Source organism: Capsicum annuum, chromosome 3 (assembly GCF_002878395.1).
Source record: "Capsicum annuum cultivar UCD-10X-F1 chromosome 3, UCD10Xv1.1, whole genome shotgun sequence".
NCBI lineage: Eukaryota > Viridiplantae > Streptophyta > Magnoliopsida > Solanales > Solanaceae > Capsicum > Capsicum annuum.
Window position 1 is genome coordinate 111,493,828 of NC_061113.1, and position 9,688 is coordinate 111,503,515.

Sequence of the window (9,688 nt, forward strand, 5' to 3'; positions counted from 1 at the left end):
CTTTTGCTTTGCATAGTTTAGTTGATCGACTTATTTTGTTGGTTCATTATGTTGTGGTAATGTTGTGAGGTTTAATTACCTTGATTTCTTAGGAATTTCACCAGCTCTCATTCTTAGATTTTAGTTGATAGTTTCTTTATTACCATTAACATTCTTATTATCATCTGTTAGAGTCAGGGACATGTCCTGCCCAAGACTTATTTTCATTCTTTGTTTAGAAGTCTTTGTTTGAATTAATATGGATATTAGGTGATGTTGATCAATTGTTTAACCGGTCGTAGGTCATCGGTTATAGACATGTTTTGAATTTCCTTAAACTTGTTGCATGTTATCTTGTAATATTTTCTAAATTTATCTAACCTTAGAGAATGTTGGGTTTGGTTTGGTTAGGTGCAGGGAGTGATATTCGGTCCACGTGGGACTTAAGATTCCCGTCATAGCCAGACCCTAGTTTAGGTCCTTACAAAAATAGTATTAAAGCCTAGGTTTGGTGTTATTAGATGTCCAACAAAGTCGTGTCAAGTAGAGTCTTGTTTATGGGTTTTTAGCATGACAAACTTATTAGGAAGAGGCTATGAGACATTTAGGAATATTTCCCTTTCTGATTGTTCTATTTTAAGATATAGAGTCTACAGTCCTGAATCTCTTCTACTTTTCATATGTTCGCTTTTCGGATCATGCCTCTCAAAAGATATAATGTTTGTGGAAACTCTTCTATCCCGTCTAAGAACAATATGGACAAAGCTTGTCCTACACTAAGAGTTCAGACTTGGTCGAGGGTCACTGCTTTTGGTTGCCCTGAGAGAGCTCCACTAGTTCCCCCTATCTCTTCTTAGGCACCCTAAGCTGGTGTATCTAATGTCAAGTTTCCCTAGTTGATTCATTTGCTTACCTAATTGGTAGCCTTCCTGACTGAGCGGGTTGCTTCTATTGCTCCATCATTTGAGGCCACTAGAGTTATCCAATTTATGAGGTTGAGTCCTCCTATTTTCACTTGTTTTAAAGTTGAGGAAGATCCTCAAAATTTTATTAATAAGATGGAAAATATCTTTTGGGTAATACATGTTATTAATGTAGAGATGGAGAGCTCACAACTTATCAATTGAGGTATGTGGAACACCAATGGAATAAAGAGTGGGAATAGTTTAGGGCTGATAATGCTAAGTCCAATCTATGGGATAATTTTTCTAGTGCTTTTTTTGATCGCTTCTTTCCTCAGGAGTTGAAGGAGGCAATGGCCAATGAATTCATGAATCTGAAATAATGTAGGATATCTATAAAGAAGTATGCCTTAAAGTTTCACCAGCTATCACATTATGCTCTTGAGTTGGAGTCTAGTATGAGAACTATAATAAGGAAGTTTGCCTTTGAGTTGTCCTATGAGTTAATTTTGGAGAGCAAGACTGCTTTGTTGAACAAGTTATAGACATCTCTAGACTTGTGATGTATATGCAATAAGTAGAAGAAGAAAAAAAGAAGCAAGCTGATATGAGTGAAAGGTTGAGTAAGAAGTTTGCTATTTGGAGTAGGGTGGAGGTCAACAATAAAGTGGTACAGATGGTGGAAAACATCCTAAGAAGAAGCAATTTTGTTTCCTACTCTATGGCTAGTGCACCTTATCTGAATTCATTAGGTGACCTACATTCTTAGTATAATAGTGTGTGTAGAGCACCAAGATCCCAACCTCAGGCTAGTGGAGCACAGTTAGCTCTATCGTATGCACCATATAGATTCTGTGGTAAGGGGCAGCATGGTGTTTGTGAAAAAGGGAAGAATAAGTGCTTAAAATATGGTTAAATTGGTCATATATAGAGTGATTGTCCTTTTAAGGTTTCTTATGGGGAAAATAAGATTCCTGTTGTTACTACATCTGCTCCTGCACCAAAGGGTGCCACTTTTATTTTTGGCTTCAGCACTGGTCAAAACTTTCTGTATGCTTTGGCAACCTGCTAGGATTCTGAGGTGTCCCCTAATGTTTTTACCGCTATGCTTAACTTTCTATCATGATGAATATTATCTGCATGATCCTGGGTCTACCCTGTCTTATGTGACCCCTTATATGGCTATCCATTTTGGCTTTTATCCTAAATGTATCTCAGATCCCTTCTCTATGTCCACCCCGATTAGTGACTCTATTATGACTAAAAAGGTCTATAGGGGTTATGTGATGTCGGTCCATGATAGGGAGACCTTGGTGGATCTAATATAGTTGGACATGTTAGACTTTGATATGATTTGGGGATGAATTGGTTGCATTTGTGCTATGTGTTTCTTGCTTCTCAGACCCGAAGGGTCAGTTTCTATTTCCCTAATGATCCAATGCTCGAGTGGGAATGTAGTTCCTTAGTGCTTAAGGAAAGGTTTATCTTGTATCATAGAGCCCAAAAATTATTTTCTAAAGGGTGCCTTTATCACTTAGTGCATGTTAAGGATTTATGATCCAAAGGTCCTTCTTTGTAAATAGTTCCTGTGGTTTGTGAATTTCTCAAGGTGTTTCTTGATAATCTATCTACTATTTCTCCCGATAGCAAAATTGATTTTGGGAATGATTTTCTTTCAGACACTTGTCCTATTTTTATCCCTCCTTATAGGATGGCTCCGACTGAGTTGAATGAACTCAAGGAGCAGTTGAAAAACCTCTTGGCTAAGGGTTTTATCTGTCCTAGTGTATCTCCGTAGGGTGCACCCATTTTGTTTATGTGTAAGAAGGATGGTTCCCTTCGGATGTATATTGATTACCACCAATAGAATAAGGTGACTATGAAGAATAGGTATCCACTTCCAAGGATTAATGATCTCTTTGATCAACTTCAAGGTGTTAAGTATTTTTCTTAGAGTGATCTTCGGTTTGGGTACCACCAGTTAATGATAGGGAGGTGGATATCCCTAAGACTGCTTTTCGAATGCGGTATGGTCATTTTAAACTTTTAGTGTTGTCCTTTTGTTTTGACTAATGATCCAACAACTTTTATGGGCCTTATGAATCCTGTTTTTAATCTATTCTTGTACTTGTTTGTCATTTTCGTTATTGATGATATTTTGATGTATTTGAAGAGTGAAGCAGATTATTCTTATCACCTCTACCTTGTGTTACAAGCCCTTAAGGAGAAATAATTATATGCTAAGTTATCTAAGTGTGAGTTCTGATTGAATGTTATGACTTACCTAGTTTATGTTGCATCTAGTAAAGGAATCTTATTGGATCCATAGAAGGTTACGATGGTTAAGAAGTGGCCTAGACGTATGACTCCAACCAATATTCAAAGCCTCTTAGGTTTAGTCGTCTACTATAAAAGGTTTGGGGAAAGTTTCTCTTCTATCGCCATCCTGCTGACTAAGTTGACTTGAAAGAAGGTGAAGTTCTTGTGATCTGATGCTTGTGAGGGTAGTTTTGAGAAGCAAAATGATAAGTTGACTTTGGCTTTGGTCTTGACTATACCTGAGGGCACTAATGGTTTTGTTGTCTATTGTGATGCATCCTAAATATGGATGGGTTGTATGTCGATTGGGCATGGCAAAGTGGTTTCTTCTACCTCTAGATAATTGAAAGTTCATGAGAAGAATTATCCGACCCATGATTTGGAATTGTTAGTTGTGGTGTTAGCATTAAAAATCTGGTGACATTATTTATACGAGGTCTATGTTGGTATTTATTATAATCATAAGAGCCTGCAATACGTGTTCACTTAGTAGGAGCTAAATCTCAGGCAAATGAGATGGCTTGAGTTACTCAAAGACTATGACATGAGTCTTCACTATCATCCTGGTAAAGCTAACATAGTTGTTGGTGCTCTTAGTTGATTTTCCATATAAATCTTATCTCACGGGGATGAAAATAATTGAGATTTGGTAAAGGATATTCACCGTTTAGTTAATTATGGATTTCATCTTTTAGACACTGAAAATGGTGGTGTGGTTGTTTAAGAGGTGGCAACGTCATATCTTGGTGTTGAGGTGAAGGAGAAGAAGGTGTTGATCCTATCTTGATGCAAATAATGAATAATATAGGTAGGCAAAAAGTGATGGTTTTTGAAATTATTGGTGATGGTATCTTGAGGTACAAGGTAGATTATGCGTTCCTAATACTGATATATTATGAGGGAGAATTTTGGACAAACCTCATGAGTCGCAATGTACTATTGATCTTTGTTTGATAAAGATTTATCATGATCTTACAGAGATTTATTGGTGGGTAACATGAAGCGGGGTGTGGCCAATTTTGTTGCTAAGTACATGGTGTGTCAATAAGTGAAGGTAGAGCACTTGAGGCCCAGTGGATTGAATCAAGAGATTGAGTTGCAGATGTGGAAATAGGAGATAATTAATATGGATTTTTTTACCGATCTTTTGCAATCTCGCCAACAATTTGATTCGATTTGGGTCATCATGGATAGGATCCTTAAGACTTTTCACTTCTTGCCAGTGAGGACTACTTTCTCTTTAGAGGACTATGCCAAGTTGTTCATCGATAAGATCATGAAGTTGCATAGTACTCCAGTTTCCATCATATCTGATCATGATACTTAGTTCTCATCTTACTTTTGGAGGTTGTTCCAGTGAGACTTGGGGACTAATATAACCCTTAGTACCGCTTTCCACCCACAAATGTTTGGCCAAGAAGAAAGGATAATTCAGGTCTTGGAAAATATACTTCGGGCTTGTGTGTTTGATTATGGTCGTAGTTAGGTTGATCACTTTCCTCTCATAGAATTTTCTTACAACAACATTTATCACTCTAGCATTGGTATGGCTCCACTTAAGGCCCTATATTATAGGAGGTGTATATCTTCTATTGGGTGGTTTGAGGTTGCTGAAAATAAGATATTTACCCCTGATTTGGTTCACCAAGCCATAGAGAAAGTAAAGGTGATTTGGGATAGACTTAAGACAACCCAACATCACCAAAAGTCCCACGCAGAAGTAAGGCGAAGGGAGTTGGAGTTCAGCTATTGATTGGGTGTTCTTAAAGGTGTCTCCTATGAAGGGAGTGATATGGTTTTATTTTAAAGAATGTTGGTAGTGTTGCATACGAATTGGAGTTGCATTCTAGTTTGAGCTCCATTCATCCATTATTTCATGTTTTGATGTTAAGAAAGTGTGTAGGAGATCCTTCGATGTTTTTTTTTCCTTTGGAGGAGGTGGGTATTTTGGATTCCTTGTCTTATGAGGAAGTCCTAATTAAGATTTTGGATCGGCATGTCCTTCTATTGCAGACCAAGGATGTGGCATTGGGGAAGGTTCTTTGGATGAACCAAAAAGATTGAAGAAGCCATTTGGGATGCCGAGGAGGACATAAAGTCCAAATATCCATTCTTTTCCCTATTCCTGATAATCTTGTGTGAGGTATGAATATTCCTTAACATTCTTATTTTCTGACTTTGTTAAAGAAAATTGTAAATTTCTTGGCACTTTATTTTTATCTTTGTTAAAGATAAGTGTGGTTATATTTCAAGTCAAATCTTTCTAATAAATCCCTTGTCCTATCACTCAAGGATGAATTATCCAAAGTGGGGAGTATTTAACACCTCGGGTTTTTGGTCCTTAAAACTTTCTGAAATTTTATCCTCACTGTCTTGACTACGACTTACCATTATGAGTCGTAGGGTGTCTTGAGGGGTCATGTAACCCTAGTCATAAGGTAACCAGTGAATGGTGATTGAGTTGATGTCCTGAGTATGACTTAGGGATACATGTCGTAGGGAGTACTGATGGGTCCTAGGGACCCAATCATAACCAAATCAGTAAGTATGTGGCAAAGTTCTGCTTTGAGTACGAGTGGCTCACTATGAGTCATAAGGACTTGTTACAGGTCATTAGGTGCAAATTATAGGATGTCCAGTGCTTACCTAAGTGGGTTCTATGTTGACTACAATTGGACCATATGAGTCGTAGCATCCCATTACGTGTGATACCAGCTGAGTCGTAGGGTCATCAGTGTATGGGTGTCCTGGGAACTGTCTTGTCTACTACTTAAGGTGACAAGTCGTACTGTGTCTATATGACTCTTATGGTGACCCGTAGTCATTGACGACTAAATTTCAGCTTTTAATTTGAGGAAACTTAGTACAATTCCCTCATTGCCCAATTAAAACCCCACATCCATAAAGCACATAAAAGGGTTATATAACGTACTCAAACACTTTCAAAGCTCTCTCAAATTCTCTCAAGAAACCACACTTAGTCTTTTCATAAAGTAAGGCATCGAAGGCATCAAGGGTTGAGTTCTTTCTATACAACTTGTTATTTCAAGCATGTTACTCTTCCCTCATTATTAATTTGTTTAAAAACATATTTTTAAGGTATTGTTCATGAGATATTGATGTTGGTTTTGAAACAAGGGTTGAGGGTTTTGAATGCTTGTTGTTGAACAATGTTTTCCCATGGTCTACATATGATTATTCATTCTTAAACGTAGTTTGGAACTTGTGGGTGCATGGGTATGGTAAATGAACTAGGGAATTGTGATTTTCCCCAAATTTGGGACTTTTGAAGTGGTTATGACCCCAATCCCATATTGTAAAATAGGTTTTAATTAAGAGAAATGTGGAAATTAAATTACCCTTGAACTATTGCATAATGATTTTGAATTGAACCTTTTGGGTTTTGTGTTTTCACAAGCTATGGAATATTTGAACCAAGGGGGTTTTGAATTCCCCAAGTGATGTAATTGTTTTGGCATGTTGTTGTTACTTGGAAAGTTTAGTTGGTATGACGAGACCAACAATGTATGTCTTAATGTGAAACATGGTTAATGAATGGGAATGTGTGATAAAATTTTTAATTGGGCTTTAATGAGGGTTGTGTAGCTGAGTCATGAAAGTTGAGGTCCGAGAGACCTAGAAACTCCAATTGCTAATGCACGGGTCTCTAAGAACGGGAAGTTCAAGTTCCCTTTAATTCTATCATTTTATTGGGTGGTTTGAGTCACCCACATTATACTACTCCCTCCGTCCCATTTTATGTGTCATCATTTCCTTTTTGGTCTATACTAAAAAGAATGTCATCTTTCCTTATTTGGTAACTATTTAAAGATACAATTCCACTTTTATCCTAAATGATCCCACTTAATTAGAAAAAAAATAGGAGCACATTTTTTAATAAAGGACAATTTGGCAAACATTACAAAGTTTTTCCTTCTTTCTTAAACTCTATGCCCAGTCAAATGGCGACATATAAAATTGGAATGAGGGAGTACAAGATTTGGTGCTTGTGTCACCTTGATATGCAGGGAGGTTTGAGTCCCCCATAGTGCATATGTATACCCTCTGGTTTGTGCGGACACACACACTGAGGCCCTTCAGTTGGGGGAGAGCTAGGACCATACAGCCGGTGGGTTCCTTTCTATGTTATGATGGTTGAGCTACACAATATAGGCTAAAGTTTTAAAGAGCATGCTAAGCCTTGTTTCACATCTCAGCATGTGATATATATATGTGTGTGTGTGTGTGTGTGTGCATTTGACTATGTGCGTTGGTTTTGAATAATTTTCAACTGTTGATCATGACATTATGTTATCCTTATCCCTGAGTTACATGATAGTGTTCACCCCACTCACCGTCTTCGGACGATGTATCCCCATGCGATGCAGGCATAAAAGCTACTTCTACTTTTCCTGGGCAGAGTTAGGTTGGTCGGCTCTTTTCGTTGGTTTGTTGTGTTGTGGTGACCTTTCATTCCCCGAAAGACTTAGGCATTTCACTATCTCTCATTCTTAGATATGAGTTGATAGTTATTTTCATTATCATTAACTTTATCATTTTCATTATCATTGTCATCTGTCAGAGTTGGGGACATGTCCCGACCAAAGCTGATTTTGTTTCTTTATTTAGAAGGCTTTGTTTGGATTACTGTGGATGTTGGGTGATGTTGGTCAGTTGTTTGTCGATAGTTGGTCATCAGTTATAGACATGTTTTGAATTTCCTTAAGTTTGTTACATGTTATCTTTTTATATGTTCAAAATTCATCCGACCTTGGGGGATGTTGGGTTTGATTTGGTTAGTTACAAGGGGTGATCTTCAGTCCATGTGGGACTTGAGATACCCATCAAGATCAGGCCCTGGTTTGGGTCGTGACATCAAATATCATGCAATATACAATTTTCCTTGAAAAAACATATCCCATGTTATTTTGCCCAACCAATAGCATACGTCAGTTATTCATTAACTACCCAACTCAGTCTGAAGAAAGTTAATGCATAACCTACCTCGAAGTGTTGAAATCCAAACCTAATGACTTTCAACATGGCACTTTTCCTTTTAGAAAAACCTCAAAATAAACTAAAATATACAAATATAACATCAACGCATTAAAAGAAAACTAATGATATCCATAACGACTATTGTTGTGTCCAAAAAGGATATAAAAAATGAGTTTGAAAATGAAAGGGGTAAAATAAAATTTTTATTTTAGATATGCATTCTCCAAGGTTAAACAAATATATAGTTGAAAACCCATGCAAAAAAGAGTTTAAAATGGGGTACTAATTGAATAAAAACCATTTTAAAAACTTTTTCACAAAAATCCTCAAAATCAAATTTTGAAACCAAGATTAAAGAGTTCTTTTGATGATATAATTTAATGTAAAGTTGTAAAAATATGGTTTTGGAGCTTACCAAGCTCAAATTGTGAATAAAACCCTAAAAATTGCCCAAATCCAAAACTCAAGATCAAAAATAGTAAAAAATCACGAGATGGGTTTATATACTAGTGATTATCGCTTAAGTGTCTATCTGACTGCTTAAGAGACAACCACTTAAGCGGCTTGAAGGTGCTAAAGTGTCTAAGCCACTTAGGTCGGCTATCTCTTAAGAGATCAAGTGCCACTAAAGAAGACACCATTTAAGTGATTTTTTATCGCTTAAGCAGTACCTCGGTTGCACCAGCTATCAACAAGTGCTAAGTCTGTACAAGCCAAAAAGGCCTTGAATGGACCGTCAAAATTTGTTTGAAGCCCGAAAAGACAAATCATAATGCTACTGCACTATTTTTGACGTTTTGGACTCAATGGCGATGATGGAATTTTTTTTAAAAAAGGACTGTTTCTAATAAAATAACCCCCAGGAACCCTTTAAAGCATTTTCACTAGTTTATCAAATGAACGGTAAAAATGCAAATAAGGGATCTAAACCCGAACCAGCCCCACTACTGAACCATATTCGATATTTTGGATCAAATAGAACTGTCCAAATCTCCATCTGATACTCAAAACATCAAATATCAGTTGATGTCAACTCTGGAATTTTTAAAACTCCTAATCACCTCAAACTCTCACAAACCCCACCCAAAGGGATTACGAATCATGCCAACCATCCCCGTACCCCAAAATCAACATGTCACAACTACGGGGAAGGTTAAAATAGTCAAATCATATAAAAAACAAAATTTCACTCTTCAGGTCATTACAATATCCTCCACTAAGATTCTAGTTCATCCTCGAACTAAAACAAAAGGAAATTACTAAATCAACAAAGAGATAAGGGTAACTACTATGCATGTCAGACACAAACCAACACACCTTATATGGTAAGTGGAAACGAACCAAAAATCAATACATCTCATATGGTAAATGGACACAAACCATAAACCATGGTAAGTGGATACAAACCACAAACCTCCATAACTTATATGGTAAGTGGAGAGAACCACAAACCGATATAATCATTACTAGTCAACATTTGGACTATAACG